This window comes from Entelurus aequoreus, linkage group LG01, assembly GCF_033978785.1.
Source record: "Entelurus aequoreus isolate RoL-2023_Sb linkage group LG01, RoL_Eaeq_v1.1, whole genome shotgun sequence".
NCBI classification, from domain to species: domain Eukaryota; kingdom Metazoa; phylum Chordata; class Actinopteri; order Syngnathiformes; family Syngnathidae; genus Entelurus; species Entelurus aequoreus.
In genome coordinates, this window is record NC_084731.1 from 58,766,658 (window position 1) to 58,790,228 (window position 23,571).

General features: G+C 42.7%; 1 pseudogene; it reads left to right on the forward strand.

The window, feature by feature from the left end:
- The first annotated feature begins 816 nt into the window (after window positions 1–816).
- On the forward strand, window positions 817–23,153 carry LOC133646279 (sodium- and chloride-dependent neutral and basic amino acid transporter B(0+)-like; annotated as a pseudogene).
- Window positions 23,154–23,571: the final 418 nt, after the last annotated feature.

Genomic DNA, 23,571 nt, shown 5'->3' on the forward strand with positions numbered 1-23,571 from the left:
GCACTGGCTTAAGAAGCCCAGGAAGCTCATCAATCACAGGTGCGCTGAGTGCAGATTGATTGCAGCTGCTTGCTGCTGCCGGAGTGACGCGTGCAGGAGATGAGCGGCCGTGGGCGTGTCCCGAGGTGCGCTCCGCGGGGCGCATTCGCATGACCCCGGGCCGTGACACAGACAGACTTTTGTGATTTTGGATAACATCGGACGAGGTGTCCAGAGTTCTGCCTACATCTTCCAATCATTTGTGGCAGCTTTGAGGTACCTTGAGCGGCTGCCAGTATCTTTTATTTTGTCGATACATAAGTCAAAGCTTACTACAATCAGCAGATGTCTTGTTACCATGATTCCAGGTCCAACATCTTCGACTGGAGGATCGCCAGGCACACGGCATTCTTTTTCTCCCAAGAGTCCGTCGTGTGTCCAGCATCAAATGTTCCTTCAAGACAGGCAGGTTCCCCTGAACCCGAGATCTTGTCAATGAGAGGCCGGTAGATCAATTCCATTGTTTAGATTTTGGAGAGCAGTGCAAAAAGAGGCAACAAGAAACTTAAACAAGACAGAATGAAACAAAGAGGCAAGCAGGGCAGACACAGAGAGGTGAGGGAGTGTGGCCGCCGTTGCCGAGAGCCAAAAGAGAAAGCAAAACAAACGGAATAAAAAAAAGTCAGAGGCAAAACAAATAGAAGGTAGCGTCACACAAATGTGAAACGTAGCACATGCTGTAATATCACAGTACGTTGGAATTCATGTTGCCTTCAATGGACCGCAGCTCCCCACTGAAAGTAGCACTCATGCACCCCAGACCATGATGCTACCACCATGCTTGAATGTAGGCAAGACACCATCTGATACTCTCGATACTTGCTTGTTTTGTATGTGTGTTGACTTCTTTTCACTGGATATTAAATCTATACAAGTGATTCTCAAACTGTGGTAGTGGTACGCAGGCTCCATCTAGTGGTACATCAAAGAATCACTAGATTTAAGTAGATTCAAACACAGTGTTACTGTTCAAACTGTGTGTAATGTTACAGTTGTCAAAATAATACATATACTTGTGAAATAAAACCTCTGCCTTGTTTTCAAAGAATACTAAGGTGGTACTTGGAGAGTTAAGTGTTTTCTGAACCACAGATCTATACTACTCAACAGTGCTGTACACTGACTCATCTAATGTATGCTTAAGTTGCATTTCTATAGTACAAAACCCAAAACCAGTAAAGTTGGCACGTTTTCTAAATTGTAAATAAAAACAAAAAACAATGATTTGCAAATCCTTTTCAACTTATAGTCAGTTGAATAGACTGCAAAGACAAGATACTTAATGTTCGAACTAAAAACTTAGCTATTTTTTGCATATGTTAGCTCATTTGGAATTTGATGCCTGCAACATGTTTCAAAAAAGCTGGCACAAGTGGCAAAAAAGACTGAGGAAGTTGAGGAATGCTCAAATACTTATGTGGAACATCCCACAGGTGAACAGGCTAATTGGGATCAGGTGGGTGCTATGATTGGGTATAAAAGCAGCTTCCATGAAATGCTCAGTCATTCACAAACAAGGATGGGGCGAGGGTCACAACTTTGTACAAATGCATGCGCAAATTGTCCAACAGTTTAAGAACAACATTTCTCAACCAGCTATTGCAAAGAATTTGGGGGATTTCACCATCTACGGTCCGTAATATCAATAAAAGGTTCAGAGAATCTGGAGAAATCACTGCACGTAAGCGTTAATACCTGTGACCTTGGATCCCTCAGGCGGTACTGCATCACAAAGCGACATCAGTGTGTAAAGGATATAACCACATGGGCTCAAGAACACTTCAGAAAACCACTGTCAGTAACTACAATTGGTCTCCACATCTGTAAGTGCAAGTTAAAACTCTACCGTGCAAAGCGAAAGCCATTTATCAACAACACCCAAAATCGCTGCTGGCTTCGCTGAGCCCGAGCTCATCTAAGATGGACTGATGCAAAGTGGAAAAGTGTTCTGTAGTCTGATGAGTCCACATTTCAAATAGTTTTTGGAAACTGTGGACGTCAAGGCCTCTGGACCAAAAAGGAAAAGAACCATCCGGATTGTTATAGGCACAAAGTTGAAAAGCCAGCATCTGTGATGGTATGGGGGTGTATTAGTGCCCAAGGCATGGGTAACTTACACATCTGTGAAGGCACCATTAATGCTAAAAGGTACATATAGGTTTTGGAGCAACATATGTTGCCATCCAAGCAACGTTATCCTGGACGCCCCTGCTTATTTCAGCAAGACAATGCCAAGCCACGTGTTACAACAGCGTGGCTTCATAGTAAAAGAGGAGACAACTTAAGCTGTACATCAAGCAAGTATGGGAAATAATTGGTCTCCTCAGTTCCCAAACATTTACTGAGTGTTGTTAAAAGGAAAGGCCATGTAACACAGTGGTAAAAATGCTCCTGTGACAACTTTTTTGCAATGTGTTGCTGCCATTAAATTCTAAGTTAATGATTATTTGCACCAAAAAAATGAAGTTTCTCAGTGTGAACATTAAATATCTTGTCTTTGCAGTCCATTCGATTGAATATAAGTTGAAAAGGATTTGCAAATCATTGTATTTTGTTTTTATTTACCATTTACACAACGTGCCAACTTCACTGGTTTTGGGTTTTGTATTATTCTGTAAGAATATACTGTCATTAAAAACAGTTGCTTATGTTGAGAGCTTCCGTGTTAAATAACGGTTGAAACAGTTCAAACTAAACAGAACAAACAGTGAAGCAGTAGACCATAAAAGACAATTTGAACTGAAGCTTATGCCCAAAGTCTGTTCTCTTCCCTCATAAATTATTCATAAACTTTCTAACTCGACTTCAAGGGAATTTTTGGGCTAGACAGGAAATTGTGGTTCAGTGAAAATGTGTCTTCAATTGTCTGCAGGTGTTGGCGTTGCCATGGTGCTGGTGACCCTGATGGTGTCCATCTACTACAATGTGATCATCGCCTACAGCCTCTACTACATGTTTACATCCTTCCAGTCTCCTCTGCCTTGGTCCACTTGCATGGAGTGGGCCGACAGCAACTGCAGCACCTCACCAAAAGGTGTTTTTTATTACTTGGATTCCGTTGTAAGAGTGCTGAAAAGTGCTGACTTATTTTCTCTATCTCTCCAGAGTATTGCAATGGACTTATAGTGACCAACTGGACTCAAGAAAACACAAAATAAGAGTTCCAGTGCAGAGTCCCAGTGAGCAGTACTGGGAGTAAGGGTGTCTCACTCGCATGTCTTCACACATTGGTCTACAGAATGTGGTTCTCAGGCTCTTTTGTTCCACAGTCATGTGACTCTACAGAGATCCGCTAGTATCGTTTGGCACTTGGCTCTCCGTTTGCTGCTCAGCTCTGTCCTCGTTGCTGCAGCGCTTGTCAAAGGCATCAGGAAAAGTATGTTGATAAATCTGCTGCAATTCGAAGCCTACAGAAGCCCAGGGCCCTAAAATACCGGTCACAGAGTTCATTGCAAAACATTTTTTGCAGCAAATTCCTAAAAAACAATAGAGTGCTCCGAGAGAAACTTGGACCAAAGTAAACACTTTGGCAGATCCTTGCTTTGACATTTGAAACTTGCTAGCAAACTGTGGAGGGGGGCGTGGCCTGCGGACCTGCAGTGAAGTGGGGTTTGCCAGGACCGGCTTCGAGATCAGCGACAGGTGCGTAGATGGCCCACCTTGGGCTGCTTATCTAATCACCTGTCGCTCTGTTAAAAGGCAGCAGCCGGGGAGGAGAGAGGTGGTGGAGTTTGAGCGAGAGCGAGAGACATAAACAGCCAGACAAGGACAATTGCTGAAAAGCACCTAAGAAACTGAAATATTGCAGTGTTCTAAACCCTGAAACGGAACTGTCATGTCAGTGCTTGGTGGTCCGAGGAACCCCGAGGGGAGAAACCACCACACAAACATACAACACCGGGGTCCAAACTTGTGAATTACATAACACCCTTCTAAATCCTCTCCTTTTTGACAGTGCCTTTTTTTGTGATTTATCTATCTCTGTTGTTGCTGTGGCTTGTTTACTTCAGATGCAGTCAGTAGTCATTTGTTCAACTTCTTCAGTTATACTAGTGGTGTTCCTCAAGGTTCTATTTTAGGTCCTCTCCCTTTAATTATTTGGGCTTTGAACTGGTGGCCCGCAAGTTCAGTTCAAACAAATTGTGACAGACTCACATTTTTCCATCTATCCATCCATCTTCTTCCGCTTATACAGAGGTCGGGTCGTGGGGGCAGCAGCCTAAGCAAAGAAGCCCAGACTTCTCTCTCCCCAGCTACTTCATACAGCTTCTCTTGCAGGATCCCGAGGCATTCCCAGGCCAGCTGGGAGACGTAGTCCCTCTTCGTGTTCTGGGTCTACCCCGTAACCTCCTACGGGTCGGACAAAAGCATTTTACATGCCACATTTGGCTGCACGTTAACCGGGACCGTATACGTAAACCGAAACAATACTTTGGAGAAAATTTTCATTGAAAATCAAAACGTACAAAAAGTGGGGCATTGGAAAAACTAATATAATTATGTGTTTATTGGTGGTTGGAGGGCATCCTGAACACATGATTGAACTACCTCATCTGGCTCCTCTCGATATGGAGGGGCAGGCACTTTACTCTGAGCCCCTCAACCTATCTCTAAGGGAGAGCCCCGCCATTTGACGGAGGAAACTCATTTGGCCCGCTTGTACCCGAGATCTTGTCCTTTCAGTCATAGCCCAAAGTTCATGACCATAAGTGAGGATAGGAACGTAGATCGACCGGTAAATCGAGAGCTTTGCCTTCCGCCAAAGCTCCTTTTTCACCACGACGGACCGATACAGGGTACGCATCACTGCAGACGCCAAACCGATCCACCTGTCAATCTCACAATCCACCCTTCCCTCACTCGTGAACAAGACTCTGAGGTACTTCAACTCACATTTTTACGGCAGATTTTAGAGTAGTGTCATTGAGATGATCTTTGATTCTTTTTTGGCAGAATGTCCTTAAAAACAGAGTGCGCCAGTAACTCGAAGAAAATAAATAGACCAAAATCAAATGTCTGCTGTAGAGGATGCTGGCTCTCTAAAATATAATAAATATGACTAAGAGTGAAGGGAGAAGTCCGGCACACTGGTCCTTTGATTTATGGAAATGTGGCCTCCAAACGAATTTACCGTATTTTCCGGACTATAAACCACTACTTTTTTCTCAAACTTCGAACCCTGTGGCTTATACAAAGATGCGGCTAATCTATGGATTTTTCTTCGCTAACAGATAGATTATGGAATAGATTAAGAAAATAAATTAAATCAGCCGTTTTACCGTTATTTGGAAACAATTAAGTTCAATCAATCAATCAATGTTTATTTATATAGCCCTAAATCACAAGTGTCTCAAAGGGCTGCACAAGCCACAACGACATCCTTGGTACAGAGCCCACATACGGGCAAGGAAAAACTCACCCCAGTGGGACGTCGATGTGAATGACTATGAGAAACCTTGGAGAGGACCGCATATGTGGGTATAATAAACGTTTACAAAGTCTTTGTAAATAACTCATTCCACAATGTATTTGTATATATCTGCAACTTGTAGTCCGGTGTGCTAGTATATAATAAAATCTTTTTTCTTCTCAAATTTAGTGGGTGCGGCTTATCAGAGGTGGGACCAAGTCATTGCTTTGCAAGTCACAAGTAAGTCTCAAGTCTTTGCCCTCAAGTCTCGAGTCAAGTCCCGAGTCAAGACAGGCAAGTCCCGAGTCAAGTCCAAAGTCAAGACTGGAAAGTCTCAAGTCAAGTCCCTGTCATGTCTGTGTTAATCATGTTTTTGTTTTGCTTGGGTTTTGGGCTCTTTTTAGTTCCTGGTTGCACTTCCTTGTTTGGTTTGGTTTCCATGGTCACCCATTAGTTTTCACCTGTCATGTCACGCACCTGTTCACCTGTCTTGTCACGCACCTGTTTTCACTGATCACGTCACTATTTAAATCTGTCTGTTTCTGTTGTTCGTCCTGGCGTCCTCGCACTTTTTGATCCCTTCACAGTTCTTTGCCAAGTAAGTTTTGTTCATTTATGCCACAGTTAGTGTTTTTGTTTTATTGTTCATAGTTTCTGCCTTTGTGCAAGTTTTGTGTTTCTACCCAAGTTTTGTATTTCCGCCCTCGTGCAAGTCTTTTGTTTTGTATAGCCAAGTTTTCTACCTCCACTGTGAGCGCCTTTTGTTTATTCCTTTTTTATTGTTAAATAAACATGTATTTAAATTCACGCCTCGCACGGGCCAATTTTCCTTTGCCTTCTGGGAGAACAAACCACGCCATAGACCCAGTTATGACAGTAGGACGCCAGCAGAAGAGTTTCTCCGCAAGAAAATTGGACGTTATTGACGAGGCTTCTTGGGAGGTGCTGCGCGCGATGGAGACTGAGACGCTGCGCTTTTCCTCAAGGGAGCGCAGGGGGATGATGTAGGGGAATGGAGGCAAGCTGGTGCCGATCGGCGCGTCGTTCCCGTCCCGGAAGCGTCGCCAAGGGCGAGGGAAGACTTCCGCGAGCCGGCAGGACACGCCGCTCCCACAAGTCCCTCCCCCTCCGGGCGGAAGCAAGCAGCAGCCAGCCCGGCTTCGCCCTGATGACATCACAGACCAGGATTTTTTTTTCAAGACTTTTTCTTTTGATCACTCACCTCCAGCAAAAGACTGTAAAAACATTATAAGACATTATCAGGACATGTTTTTACAAATTAGATCCTGTCAGTCACAGTCACCCAGTTTTCATGCCCCGCCCCCCAGGACTCAAGCCACGCCCAAGTCACACTTTTTTTTTTTCACCCACAAGATCCCAGGTACAAGAAGAAAGACTTTTTGGACAATTTAGAGGGGAGGATTTAGCCCCCCTTCTGACCTCCCTCCACCCACCCCAAAAGACGGTTCCAGACCGCGGGGAGCGCGTCTGGGATCCGCTCCTTGAGGGGGGGGCTAGGGCTGGGAAATGTTCAGGTGGGGTGGCTCAGCATCGTCACGCCAAGCCACAGCCTCCAGCTCGGCCACCACCACCTGTCTTTCGACCTGCCAAACCACAGCCACCAGCACGGCCACCACCACCAGTTTTTCGACCATTCCAAGATCCACCTGCTCCACGCCCAGCTCCACGCCAAGCCCCACCACGCCAAGCGCCACCAGTACCTGCTCCACGCCAAGCGCCACCAGTACCTGCTCCACGCCAAGCGCCGCCAGTACCTGCTCCATGCCAAGCGTCGCCAGTACCTGCTCCACGCCAAGCGCCGCCAGTACCTGCTCCACGCCAAGCGCCGCCAGTCGCAGCTTCACGACGCCAAGCGCCGCCAGTCGCAGCTTCACGACGCCAAGCGCCGCCAGTCGCAGCTTCACGACGCCAAGTGCCGCCAGTCGCAGCTTCACGACGCCCAGTGCCGCCAGGCGCAGCTTCACGACGCCCAGTGCCGCCAGTCGCAGCTTCACGACGCCCAGTGCCGCCAGTCGCAGCTTCACGACGCCCAGTGCCGCCAGTCGCAGCTCCAAGACGCCCAGTGCCGCCAGTCGCAGCTCCACGACGCCCAGTGCCGCCAGTCGCAGCTCCACGACGCCCAGTGCCGCCAGTCGCAGCTCCACGACGCCCAGTGCCGCCAGTCGCAGCTCCACGACAAAACCAAGCACCGCCACACCAAGACCAAGTCCAAGCACCGCCACGCCAAGACCAAGTCCAAGCACCGCCACGCCAAGACCAACCACGCCAAGTCCAAGACCAACCACGCCAAGTCCAAGACCAACCACGCCAAGTCCAAGACCAACCACGCCAAGTCCAAGACCAACCATGCCAACACCAAGACCAAGTCCAAGACCAACCATGCCAAGACCAAGACCCAGACCCTCGCCAAGACCAAGACCAAGACCCCCGCCAAGACCAAGACCAAGACCCCCGCCAAGACCAAGACCCCCGCCAAGACCAAGACCCTCGCCAAGACCAAGACCCTCGCCAAGACCAAGACCCACGCCAAGACCAAGACCCACGCCAAGACCAAGACCCTCGCCAAGACCAAGACCCGCCACGCCAAGCTTCGCCGCCTTACCCGCCACGCCAAGCTTCGCCGCCTTACCCGCCACGCCAAGCTTCGCCGCCTGACGCGCCACGCCAAGCTTCGCCGCCTGCCATGATGACGACGTGCCTGCCTCCTCGTCTGCCACGAAGGTGGCCACTGCCTGGTCGTCCGCCACGCCAAGTGCGCCCACCTCTTCGTCGGCCACGCATGTGGCCCTTCCCGGGTCGCCCACCTCGCCGGTGGTGGCGACGTTCCACTCGCCGCCGCCACATGACTATGCCTCGGTGGATTCGGGGCCACTTTGCCTGGCGACCCACCGCCATGTTCCCCTCCCGCCCCCCCATGACTCTTGTTCATTTTTTTGTGTTGGGACATCTGGTATCTGTCCGTAAGGGGGGGGCTCTGTCATGTAGGTGTTAATCATGTTTTTGTTTTGCTTGGGTATTGGGCTCTTTTTAGTTCCTGGTTGCACTTCCTTGTTTGGTTTGGTTTCCATGGTCACCCATTAGTTTTCACCTGTCATGTCACGCACCTGTTTTCACTGATCACGTCACTATTTAAATCTGTCTGTTTCTGTTGTTCGTCCTGGCGTCCTCACACTTTTTGATCCCTCCACTTCATGTCATGTCACAGTTCTTTGCCAAGTAAGTTTTGTTCATTTATGCCACAGTTAGTGTTTTTGTTTTATTGTTCATAGTTTCTGCCTTTGTGCAAGTTTTGTGTTTCTACCCAAGTTTTGTATTTCCGCCCTCGTGCAAGTCTTTTGTTTTGTATAGCCAAGTTTTCTACCTCCACTGTGAGCGCCTTTTGTTTATTCCTTTTTTATTGTTAAATAAACATGTATTTAAATTCACGCCTCGCACGGGCCAATTTTCCTTTGCCTTCTGGGAGAACAAACCACGCCATAGACCCAGTTATGACAGTCCCAAGTCCTGCATTTTGAATTTCGAGTCCTTTCAAGTCCTTTTAACCACAGACTAATATATTTACACAGATTGGGTATGCTTTTAAAACGCTGTATTTATTCATTAAAACAAGTGCATTTGAAATTGCAGGGAAAAAAATAGTGCTGACATTGCACTTCATAATAGCACTATTATCCAGTCATTTTAAACATTTAACTCATTCCTTTACAGAATAAACACATTTGAAAAAACAATTGCAACTGTACTTATTTGCACAAAAGTGTTAACATTGTATTTCCATGGCATATTGCATTGTAACTAGTTCCACAGTAGTTTATATCCTGTTCTTACCTTATCTCATTGATCTCATCTCATACTGTATGTGTGTTGATGTGTGCGTACATATGAAAAACATAACAAAAACATGAACAAAACAATGAACAGAGTTGTACTTTTTAGATGTCAGGGCCCTATGCAATATGTACACATATTCTTAAGATAGTATACATTTAACTGACCTTTATTTGACTATGTTTGTGTTTTTGTAGGTGGCTAAAATATGCGGTGCTGCTGATCGCCGTCTAACGTTACGTTACTGTGTGTGATACATTGACTAACGGAACGTTATGTATAGGTACCTCATGCAGCCCTGCTTAAAAAAAATCACTTGACAAAAAGTATGAATAAGGTAGCGAGCTGCAGTGGACGCAACATATTGCCGTGTTTGCAATGACGTTATAACCATAGACATCTTATAAGTAGACGCAGCATTGGCTGCTGTGACACGAGCAATTTGGCCGCCATCTTGAAGTGGTGATGAGGAGCCGGCGAGCAGCCTAAACTGACAGTTGACAGGTAGAAAACAAAGATGGTGTTCAGCGTTTTCCTGCTCAAATGAGCGGACTGTTGAAAATAGGAATCGGGTGATTACTTTTCACAAGTAAGATTTAACATTAATGTACTACTGGTTGTATTTTATGAAAATAATATTACCACAGAGTTGAGAAGGAGCAAAGATCTTTAATATTTGTATGTGAAAATCACAAAGAAATCTTCTGGGGGAAGATGACCCCCTTACAGGGGGTTTGGTTTACAAACTTTCAGCCCCACCTAAAACTAAATTCACCAGCCGCCACTGATTATGATGCATTCTCATTTTAGGCAAAATATAAGACAATACTTTCTTAACAGTATAATTGTAACCAGGAATAAGTCTTCAAGTAACAATATTCAAATACTAACATTGTTGGGTAAGACAGAATTTGGTTTTATTCTGAATCCAGTGAAACAGATTGGTGGTTTTAGCTGATATAAAGACTTCCAGGTGTTTATATATGTTTATGTTGAAGTATTTGATAGACGCTTTTATCCAAAGCGACATACACTACCGTTCAAAAGTTTGGGGTCACATTGAAATGTCCTTATTTTTGAGGGAAAAGCACTGTACTTTTCAATGAAGATAACTTTAAACTAGTCTTAACTTTAAAGAAACTCTATAAATTGCTAATGTGGTAAATGACTATTCTAGCTGCAAATGCCTGGTTTTTGGTGCAATATCTACATAGGTGTATAGAGGCCCATTTCTAGAAACTATCACTCCAGTGTTCTAATGGTACAATGTGTTTGCTCATTGGCTCAGAAGGCTAATTGATGATTAGAAAACCCTTGTGCAATCATGTTCACACATCTGAAAACAGTTTAGCTTGTTACAGAAGCTACAAAACTGACCTTCCTTTGAGCAGATTGAGTTTCTGGAGCATCACATTTGTGGGGTCAATTAAACGCTCAAAATGGCCAGAAAAAGAGAACTTTCATCTGAAACTCGACAGTCTATATTTGTTCTTAAAAATGAAGGCTATTCCATAAAATTGTTTGGGTGACCCCAAACTTTTGAACGGTAGTGTACATAAAAAATACATATAAAACAATGACTGTAAACATGATCATTTAAGGGAAGAATGTAATACAAAATATCAATACAAAGTGTCAAGACAGAATAAACTCTCTGCTGCTGCAGCAACAGAGATACAGTCTATAAGATATATAGATATCTAATGTATTCATACATTGTTTATGTAGGATATACGCATGTATATATAACCTAATCATATTGTTTCTTCAATTTAAAAATAGCTGACCGTTTTTTTCCCCTTTCTCTGGGATTATATTCCCAGTTTTGATCTCGGACGTCTGGTCACTTATAGCGTATAAGAATATTATATTACTGTTAAGCAAACTATGAATAATAAAACACGCCAAAACATGTGTCCTTTATCATAGCTACACGTATGACAAAAAAGCGTGTGAAAATCAGTGGTATTCAGTGAGGTAAGATGAATTAAATGCGCTGACAGTTCATTGCTCCTGCCAAATGAATTAGACTAGTGGAGCGGATCACCACTCCAAGATGGCGGCCCCGCGTCTCGTCTGCGCCTGTAGGCAGTAGCGCTCCATGCTGCGTACCCTTATAAGATGTCTATGGTTATAACGTTAGCAGTGAGTTTACAGCCTCACTGATTTAACTACACAGCAAATAAAAGTCACGTTACTTAGCCAATAAACATTAGCTTACATTCAAAACTTACCCTTCTTTGTGCATCTTCAAATGTCGAACGAAGTTGGAAGTTGTTACGTCTCCGTCTATAATATTCGAACTGCATGATTTGCATAGGGCTATTCGTTTTTTTGTTGACCGAGTCGTAGTTTTAATACCCGAACGAAATTAACTTTGGCATAATTGTTTCTCACTGCCGCATTGTTTGACAATTCTTCTTCATTGGTTGTCCTGCAATTTGATTGGATGAGAGCTGTGGGATGAAAACAGCGTAGATCTAATTTGATTGGCTGTTGTACTGAGAGCACACCAGCTGACAGGAACAACACGCTGATAGACACAGACGAAGAAAAGGAAAAATACGGAGCGGCGCGCTCCCAAATAACTTTTTAATCTTTGGGTTTTGGGGAAAGTAGCAAGTCATGTCAAGTCAAAAGGCTCAAGTCCAAGTGAAGTCACAAGTCATTGATGTTAAAGTCTAAGTCGAGTTGCAAGTCTCTTTACATTTTGTCAAGTCGAGTCCAAAGTCATCAAATTCATGACTCGAGTCTGACTCGAGTCCAAGTCATGTGACTCGAGTCCACACCTCTGCGGCTTATACACCAGTGCGGTTTATAGTCTGGAAAGTTGAATATCCCTGCAGAGCATCGAGGTTAACGTCAATGTTAAGAATAATAAGCTCCTACGTGCACATGGTATCGTTACAGCTTTTGTCCATTGCCCCTCCAGGTCGTGTATTTCACCGCCACGTTTCCATATGTGGTGCTTGTGGTCTTGCTGATCAGGGGGGGTGACGCTGGAGGGAGCCAGAGATGGGATGGAGCTCTACGTCAGGTCCCGATCCAACTTGACCAAGCTGACCGAGGCACATGTATGGACTTGATGAATTCAATGCCTATCCCGACTGAAGAACTGTCGGACTGATCATCACTCCGTGTTTTAGGTGTGGAAAGACGCTGCGACTCGGACCTTCTACTCTTTGTCAGTTGGCTGGGGAGGAGTCATGACTCTTGCCTCCTATAGCAAATTTCACAACAACGTGTTGAAGGATGCCTTTGTTGTGACGCTCACTAATGCAGGTAATGGCACAGTGAAGTTTTAACATGGCTGCAAACTACAAGTGCTTCAATCAGGGCAGCTCCTCGCCCCACGCTGATCACGTAGGGGGCTGATTTTGTGTGAATAAGCGCGTGTAAAATGTCAATTATTCAATGACAGGGTGCTTCATATGACATTTTACTGCAAACGTATTACTAGCTACTAGGGCTGTGAGTCTTTGGGCACCACATGATTCGATTCGATTCCTGGGGGTAACGAATCGATTCAGAATCATTCTCGATTCCAGACAATTCTCGATTCAAAATCAATACTTGTTTAATAACATCGGGTGCCAGTTCTATGAATAACTACAGTCCTCCATAGAGTGGATAAACAGTTCTGATACATTTCTATATTTATTAAAAGGAAACTGTTTTTTTTTTTTTTTATTCTACCCAAACATTTAATAAAGTCAAATACAAATAAGACAACAAGAGAAGTATCCAACATTTATTTTTTCTAAAATAAATATGTACAGCAGATATAGATCATCTACATAAAAAATATGATTTGCCTATGTATGTGTGTGTCTATATACAGTATATATATATATATATATATATATATATATATACAGTATATATATATATATATATATATATATATATATATATATATATATAATATATATATATATATATATATATATATATATATATTATATATATATATATATATATATATATATACAGTATGTATATATATATATATATATATATATATATATATATATATATATATATATATATATATATATATATATATATATATATATATACTGTATATATATATATATGTATATATATATATATATATATATATATATATATATATATATATATATACATACTGTATATATATATATATATATATATATATATATATATATATATATATATATATATATATATAGCTGAGGTTACTGTGGTTTATCATTTGGAAAGTGCTCAAGTGATAATCAAACACTCTAGAAGTCTAGAATGAAACAGTATAAAAGACAATTGACAGAGTGTGTACCTTCAGTGCTTAATGATGAGCAGAGGCAGAGTTAATCCTTAAGTGGTGGTGGTGGAAGGAAAGTGGCATCGGAGTCTGTGTCTCTCTTTACTAGCTTCGTCAAAGCATGTTGCTTTTGTAGGTGTTTCAGCAGATTTGAATTGCTGTTTTGGGCAGTAGATGGGATCTTTGATCCAAGACACAACTTACATTTAACTAAAATGTTATTTTCTTTGTGCTCGACAAAAGAAAAGTAGTGAGAATATCTACATATTCGACAAACTCGACGCAGCTCCGCCATAATCAGACACGCTCCCCATCCCCCCCTCCCCACACCCACACCCACACCCAGACACACACAGAGCGCGCGTCTCTCTTCTCCGGCTTGTGACACAAGAAGATTCAGAAGGACGACACTGCAGCGCTCCAATAAAACACACTCAGATCTTCTGTTTCTAGCCGATAACATGTGTTCTTTATCATAGCTACACGTATGACAAAAAAAACGCATGAAAATCAGTGATATTCAGTGAGGTAAGATTAATTAAATGCGCTGACAGTTCATTGTTCCTGTCAAATGAATTGCACTGAGTGAAGCGGATCACCACTCCAAGATGGAGGCCCTGCGTCTTGTCATGCGCCAGTAGGCAGTAGCGCTCGATGCTGCGTCTACTTATAAGATGTCTATGGTTATAACGTTAGCAGTGAGTTTACAGCCTCACTGATTTAACTACACAGCAAATAAAAGTCACGTCACTTAGCCAATAAACGTTATCTTACATTCAAAACTTACCCTTCTTTGTGCATCTTCAAATGTCGAACGAAGTTGGAAGTTGTTGCGTCTCCGTATGTAGCATTCGAACTGCATGTTTTGCATACGGCAATTCATTTTTTGTTGACCAAGTCGTACTTTTTATACCCGTACGGCATATTTTTTTCTCACTAGCGCGTCATTTGACAATTGTTCTTCGTTGGTTTTCCTGCAATTTGATTGGATTAGTGCTTTGGGACGAAAACAAAGTAGAACTAATTTGATTGGCTATTGTACTGAGAGCACACACGCTGACACACACAACACGCTGATAGACAGACAAGAACAAAATGAAAGATACGGAGCGCTTCTGAATAACTTTTTAATCTTTGGGTTTTGGGGAAAGTAGCAAGTCATGTCAAGTCAAAAGGCTCAAGTCCAAGTGAAGTCACAAGTCATTGATGTTAAAGTCTAAGTCGAGTTGCAAGTCTCTTTACATTTTGTCAAGTCGAGTCTAAAGTCATCTATTAGCTGCCATAAAAGACAGAGACAGAAAATACTCTGAATACCAAAAATGTAAAACAGAAGTAGATAAACAACCCAATAATATCAACCTCAAATTACTCCTTTCAACTCTCAAAAAGCAATGCAATAAATTAAGAAATAAGTCAACCAACCTGACTAAATCCTTAAAAAAAAATTACATTAACGACAAAATAGAGGAAAACACAAATAAGCCACGTGAGCTCTGGAAAATTCTCAACAACCAGCTTCCTGGTTGCAGCCAGAAACTTAAAACCAGACTCACCAACATCAGCATCAAGGAGGGTGACTCCCTCATTACAGACAAAATGGAGGTAGCTAGCAGACTTAACATTTTTTTCACCAGTATAGCCGCAACTCTTGTCAACAAGCTGTCCCACCACTCTGGTCGCTTTGGTGTAGAACACATTAAAGCCTTCTACAGAAAGCTAGGAGTATCCAACGATGATTTCAAATTAGAAATGGTCACAGCTGATGAGGTGTTTAAAAAATTGAGCGCGCTCCACCCTAACAAGGCCACCGGCCTTGATAATATTCCCTCCAGATTCCTCAGGGACTCTGCCTCCATCATTGCCCCGATCATCACGCACATAATAAACCTATCAATTACACAAGGCCAAGTACCAAAAGATTTTAAGATAGCAAGAGTAACTCCCCTCTTTAAAAAAGGAAGCAAATTGGAACCTGGCAACTACCGACCTGTTTCTATTCTCAGTTCCGTTTCGAAAGTAATGGAGAAAATAGTTTATGAACAGGTCGATAGTTACCTTGCCACTAATAAACTCATGTACAAATTCCAATCCGGCTTCAGAACTAACCACTCCACTGACACATGCCTTCTCTATCTGACCGACCACATCAAACATGAGGTGGACGCGGGCAAATACTGCGGCATGGTCATGCTGGACCTTCAGAAGGCCTTTGACACCGTTAACCACGCTATACTGTTGGATAAGCTCAGAGCAATCGGATTTAACAAAACCTCATGGAGCTGGATGCATTCTTACTTGGAGGGGAGGGAGCAGGTGGTAGAGGTGAACGGCACCGTGTTCCCCCCCCCCCCCCCCCCCCCCCCCCCCTCTCGGTGAGCTGTGGAGTCCCCCAAGGCAGTATATTGGGACCTTTACTGTTCCTAATATACATAAATGACATGACATCGGCATGCGACTGTGAATTGTTTTTGTTTGCGGATGACTCTGCCCTGCTGGTATCCGGCAAGGACAAGTCACAGGTGGAGAAAATCCTCAGTGCTGAGCTCGGTAGAACTTGCACCTGGCTCGCTGACAACAAGCTATCCATACACTTGGGTAAAACGGAATCCATCCTGTTTGGGTCCCACATCAACCTTAAGAAAGTCAACGACTTCACCATAAAAGTGGGTGACATTGTTATCGCCAGGAAAGATGAGGTCACCTACCTAGGTTCCATTCTAGAGGCTAACCTTTCCTGTGATAAAATGGCAACCAAGGTAATCAGAAAGGTTAACCAACGAGCGATATTTCTCTACAGAATCTCCTCTCTGGTAAACAAAAGCACCTTGAGGATTCTGGCGGGAACTCTCGTTCAACCCTTTTTCGATTACGCATGCACCTCCTGGTACCCTAGCACCTCCAAAACCCTCAAATCTAAACTCCAAACATCTCAGAACAAGCTAGTCAGGTTACTTCTAGACCTCCACCCCAGATCCCACCTCACTCCTACCCACTTCTCTAAAGTGGGCTGGCTCAAGGTGGAGGACAGAGTTAAACAACTTGCACTGAGCCTAGTCTATAAAATCCACTACAGCTCCCTGATACCGAAGTACATGTCAAACTACTTCCTTAACGTAAATGACCGCCATAACCACAACACCAGGGGGAGCTCCACTAACCACGTTAAACCCAGATTCCGAACTAACAAAGGTCTTAACTCATTCCTTTCTATGCCACATCAATGTGGAATGCGCTCCCAACAGGTATAAAAGAAAGGGCATCTGTATCCTCCTTCTAAACCGCAATAAAAGTTCACCTCCAGGCAGCTACAACCCTAAACTAACACCCTCCCCGGATTGCTAATAATCAAATGTAAACAATCCAATGCAGATACTTTTTCTTATGCCTTCTGATCTCTCTCTCTCTCTCTCTCTCTCTCTCTCTCTCTCTCTCTCTCTCTCTCTCTCTCTCTCTCTCTCTCTCTCTCTCTCTCTCTCTCTCTCTATGTCCACTACTTGCTGTCCATATCCTACCCCCCCCCCCCCTCCACACCCCTGATTGTAAATAATGTAAATAATTCAATGTGATTATCTTGTGTGATGACTGTATTATGATGATAGTATATATCAGGGGTGGGCAATTAATTTTTACCGGGGGCCGCATGAGCAACCCGAGCACTGCTGGAGGGCCACACCGACAATATTTCAATTAAATTTTGCTCAAATTATTTTTGATATACCGTAAGATAGATAATAATAATATTTTCATTTAACCTAACTTATCTTTATACAAAAGCAGATGGCTTTTGATGGTTTTATTTTTAACACTTTCTTACACAACAGTTCCTGATGTATATTACAATACAAAAATTTCAATTTCTGTCACTTCATCCTGCATCCTCTTTGTTGTGAACGTAGCACGCCTGTAAGGTGATTGGCGAAGAAGGAAGAAGCGTTGCTGTTGCGGAAATGAGGAGTGAGGATTGGTTTTCCTTTTGGAAAGAACGAGATAAGTTGAGCTATGTTAGTATAGCATGCTCAATAAAAGTTTAAAAAGAGCGTCAGACTTGGTGTGCACTTGTGGACGCTACAATTGATGTCACAAGTGGGATGAAATGCCTCCCAGTTCGCCTTGCCATCAAACCTGGGAGTCTTCATTGAGGCCGGAATTCCCCCGTGGCAAGCAGCGTGGCTGCACCTGTAAACGCTCTCTCTCTCTCTCTCTCTGTCTCTCTCACTCTTTGCGGCGAGCTCCTCACGTGGCACGTACCTCCCGATGACGTAGCACACAAACAGTGCAGTATGAGCAAAGTTTTACTTCTGCCACCAATTGTAGCGTCCAGAAGAAGTGCACACGAAGTCTGACGCTCTTTTGAAACTTTTATTGAGCAACCTATACTAACACAGCTCAACATATCTCGTTCCTTCCACACGCACGTCTCCTCACTTCTCATTTATGCAACTCAAGAAGACAACATCTACTTCAGCAGGTCGTTACACTATATTCTTTAAAGACAGCAACGTGTGTACCACAAATAAGCACACGGCTTTACCTTTACTTGGCAGTCCATGTCTTTTTTAAAACACGCCATTCGTCATCAACTTTTCTCTTTTTAGCGTCTCGGGGATAACCGGGCATCACTTGTCGCTGTGAGCCTTCCCTCACAGGACATACGCACATATAACACTTTTCAAAATAAAAGCAGCACAGTTGTATTGCACGCACGACAAAGATGTTTTTTTTTTATTTATTTTGTATTTGTGATTGCCGCTGCGCGCACGAGCATACGTCCGCACGGAAGTAATACAAATAACGCTTTTCAAAACAAAAGCAGCACCGTTGTATTGCACACTCGAAATAGATACTTTTTTAAATTGATTTTGTAATTTATAATTGGCCTCACGCGGGCCGGACAGGGACGTACAAAGGGCCGGATGCGGCCCGCGGGCCGCAGAATGCCCAGGTCTGGTATACATGATAGTATATATCTGTATCATGAATCAATTTAAGTGGACCCCGACTTAAACAAGTTGAAAAACTTATTCGGGTGTTACCATTTAGTGGTCAATTTTACGGAATATGTACTTCACTGTGCAACCTACTAATAAAAGTCTCAATCAATCAATCAATCAATCAAATTCATGACTCGAGTCTGACTCGAGTCCAAGTCATGTGACTCGAGTCCACACCTCTGCATTATACACACTGCAAGTATATATGTAATGTAGTAACAGACACCTTCATAACAATATGTAATATGTACAATATACACACTGCAAGTGTATATATATATATATATATATATATATATATATATATATATATATATATATATATATATATATATATATATATATATATATATATATATATATATATATAATGTAGTAACAGAAATGACCCAATATGTTACTGCATATGTCAGCATTGATTGATTGAAACTTTTATTAGTAGATTGCACAGTACAGTACAGTACATATTCCGCATATTGCACAGTACAGTACATATTCCGTACAATTGACCACTAAATGGTAACACCTGAATACGTTTTTCAACTTGTTTAAGTTGGGGTCCAAGTTAATCAATTCATGGTAGCAGACTAATTAGGAGCCTTTGTTTACTTACACCTACTTTGTTAAAATTCTTCTTTGATAGCATTAAGAAACACATTTAATACATCATAAGCTTTTCTGTCAAAATTAAGCCAATAATGAAATGTTTTGTTTTCCACTTTATTTTAGAAAGTATCAAAATAAATTTTGGTACAGATACCAAAATACCGGTATCGGTGCAACCCTAGTTTGCACGTGTTATTTAGCATGTGCTATTTCGATCTCTGTAGATCAGCCTCTAAGAGTTTAAGCAAATATTATTTGAACCTCTGGTGAGCTACTGGAGACCAGAGCAATGCAGTCCCAGAACTTTGTCTTAAAGGTTTGATATCTTCTTGGAATTAGAGGTGGTCACAACCTGCCTGATTGACTCCTTCCCTGAAACCTTCACCTCCAAACAAGCCACACTCACCATGGCCACCAGTGGGCTTCTCTACCTGCTGGGTCTACCTTGTCTCACTCGGGTAAGTTCTGAAAAGGTTTGCTCCTCTTGTGTGTCAACGCATCTAATCATTGTGTGTTTACGTGTGTGTTTACATGTGTGTTTACGTGTGTGTTTACATGTGTGTTTACATGTGTGTGTGTGTGATAGGCAGGAATATACTAGGTGACTCTCATCGACCAGTTTGTTGCCAGTTGGGTTCTGCTCATCTTGGCTCTCTTGGAGATCATGGGTGTGGTCTACATTTATGGTAAATAACACACTGGAAGATGTCTGCCAATGAAAGTGAGTCGTGTCTTTAAATCTTTGTTTTTTCCCAAAAGTGGAAACCGTTTCATGATAGATGCAGAGATGATGCTTGGCCACAGGAGTTCCAGCTACTGGTTTTGGTGGAGAGCGTGCTGGTTCTTCATTAGTCCCTGTGTCATACTGGTATGATATTATTTAACTGGAGACATCAATATGAAGTGGAAGAAGGTCCCACAAGGGAAAAACTTCATTAAGGTGGAAAAAAATGTAATTGCACGTACTATTAGTGGGCATGTTGTGAGTGATTTACCAAGACTGTTAGCCTGATTTATTAAGATCCTAATACCACGCGCTAAACAGAGTGTGCAATCTATAAAACAGTGTGTACCATTAGTGGGCGTGTTGCATGCGATCTACTAAAATTGTGTGTGCAATTGTTAAGTGGTGCAAACCGCCGTATTGAAATGAGGATTTTGCGTGTACTATACGTGGCATCACCATGGACACACTCATTTACGGGCCAAATTGGGTTACCAAAACACTAAAACATATTAGGTTATTTTGGTAACCAAAAATTCCGTTACCAAAATACCAAAACATATTAGGTTATTTTGATAGCCAAATTGGGTTACCAAAACACCAAAACATATTGGGTTATTATGGTAACCAAAATTGGATTACCAAAATACCAAAACATATTGGGTTATTTTGGTATCCCAAAATTGGGTTACCAAAACACCAAAACATATTGAGTTATTTTGTTTACCCAAAACTGGTAACCAAAACACTAAAACATTAGGTTATTTTGGTAACCCAAAATTATTTTACCAAAATACTAAAAAATATTAGGGTATTTTGGTAACCCAAAATTGGGTTAGCAAAACATATTGGGTATTTTTGATAACCAAAATTGGGTTACCAAAACATATTGGGTTATTATGGTAAACAAAATGGGGTTACTAAAACACCAAACATATTGGGTTATTTTGGTAAACCAAAATTGGTTTACCAAAACTCCAAAACATATTGGGTTATTTTGATAACCAAAATTGGGTTACCAAAACACCAAAATATATTGGGTTGTTATGGTAACCAAAATTTGGTTACCAAAACACCAAAAAAATATTGGGTTATTTTGGTAATCCAAAATTGGGTTACCAAAACACCAAAACATAGTGGGTTATTTTGGTAACCCAAAATTGGGTTACCAATACAACCCAATATTTTAGAGGAGGAAAAACTGCCTGGCTTGGGGAGGGTGTCCAAATAATAAACATTTAAATCTCATAATAAAAGGCCCGTCTTTATTCGACTTGTGTCGAGTACGGGCTTTGTTCATTTCCAAATGCCACTTTGTCGATATCCCTCCGCTGGAGTCGTAACCAACAATGTTTCTTGGCACAGGTGATCCTGATCTGGTCTCTGCTGACCTTCACGCCCCCCACTTATGGCACAGTCCACTACCCGGTTTGGGCTCTCGCTCTGGGATGGTGCATGGTCGCGTTCATCCTGGAAGCTGATAAAAGTGCAGGGGAATGCAGCGGAGGTGTGTGTGTGTGTGTGTGTGTGTGTGTGTGTGTGTGTGTGTGTGTGTGTGTGTGTGTGTGTGTGTGTGTGTGGTGCGTGCGTGCGTGCGTGCATGCGTGCGTGCGTGTGTGTGTGTGTGTGTGTGTGTGTGTGTGTGTGTGTGTGTGTGTGTGTGTGTTTGTGTCTGTGTTGAGTAAATGTGATCTCATTGTTATTAATGCTGTTTCTGTGTATCATGAGAAGAGAGGCTTGCCGTTGTTGTTATGCGCCTCCAATAGGTTATATACGGTAGTGCCGGTTCATCCACGCTATCGTCACGTGATCTCTTCCGGTTCACTGCGCGCCAGGAAATGACGTGACACACACAGAAAAGTTTGATGGAGTTGTGTTCTATTTTCCACAGTTACCGATGTTTTGTTTCCCGGTGCTGTGAGGCATTGTACTGAACCATTCTTAAAATAAACCATCATCTTTCATATATATACAACTGGAGTATTCATTGAAGATGAGTGAGAAGGAAGAAACCCAACAGGTTATGGCCCAGACGTGCAACGGGAGGAAGATGGCAGCGCCTGATCTTCGATGGAGACGAGGACAACTACGAACTTTGGGAAGTAAAATTTGTTGGTCACATGAGACTTGAACGTTTAAAGGACACAATACTTTCCTCTGGTGAGGTGGACCCAGAAAAGAATGCAGAATGGCTTTGCAGAGCTAATCCAGTTCCTAGACGACAAAAGTCTGTCGTTGGTGATGAGAGACGCTGCTGACGATGGTCGCAAAGCACTACAAATTTTACGGCGCCATTATGCCAGTGATGGTAAGCCAAGAATTATTTCCCTGTACAACGAATTGTGTTCCCTAAAGAAAGACTCAGAAGAAACTATTACAGACTACTTCATTAGAGCCGAAAAGATAGTGACTGCTTTAATAAATACAAAGCAAGTAATAAGCGATGAGTTGAGCATTGCTATGGTTCTGCGGGGCCTACCGGAACCATACAACCATTCGTCATTGACATGACACAGAGCAACAATGAAGTGACTTGTGTGGAGTTCAAGAGCAAACTACGAAGCTACGAAGAGACAGAGAAATTTGAACACAAACCAAAATCAGACAACGTAATGCAAGTGGACATAGCGTCAGCAACCTGTTATGGATGTGGGAATCGTGGACATTTCTCGAAAAATTGTCCCCACAAAACAACACCAAAGTGGTGCAAACTACCACCGAAGCACAACACATACAGACGCGACGTGCAGAAGGAAAACCAAGCCTGACTCTGCTAAACAAACTATGGAGAAAGAAGAAGATTCAAAGGAAATTGGCACCTCCTTTGTGTTCCAAGCCAGTCATTTGGTGCTTCCAGACGGCATCAAACAAAATGGACTGATGGTGGACTGTGGGGCGACGTCACACATAATCACTGAGAAGAGCAAATTCACACGATTTGATGAGACTTTTAACCCAAACAAACACTACATGGAGTTGGCCGATGGAACAAGGAAGAACAACGTGGCGCTGAAGAGAGGCGATGCAGTGGTTCTTCTACGCAACACAGAGGGGAGAAGTGTCCCCGTCACACTGAAGAACGCCTTGTTCATCCCAACCTACCCACAAGACTTCATGTCGGTAAAAGCAGCCACGACTAATGGAGCTCAAGTGATCTTCGGAGAAGGACAAAACCGGCTCATCACAAAAGAAGGAAACACCTTCAAGGTAGAAGTACACGAGAGACTGTAATACCTCAAAACGGTAAACCATCAAAAACCGTATGATGATTCTGTGCATGACATGATGTCAAAAGACAAAGTGAATCTATGTTGTGATGTGAAAACATGGCACGAGATCTTGGGGCACTGCAATATGAATGATGTGTTGAAGCTTCAAAATGTTGTGACAGGCATGACAGTTACAGGAGATGCAAAAATAGAATGTAACATTTGTACACAAGGAAAATTCACTAACACTAGGAACAAATTACCTGATGTCAAAGCTAGTGCACCCCTAGAGCTGGTGCACACTGACCTGGCCGGTCCCATTGACCCCATTGGATTAGATGGGCATACATATTCAGTCTCATTTACTGATGATTATTCAGGGGCAGTATTTGTTTACTTCTTGAAAAATAAGAGTGAAACTACCCTTGCGACAGAGAAGT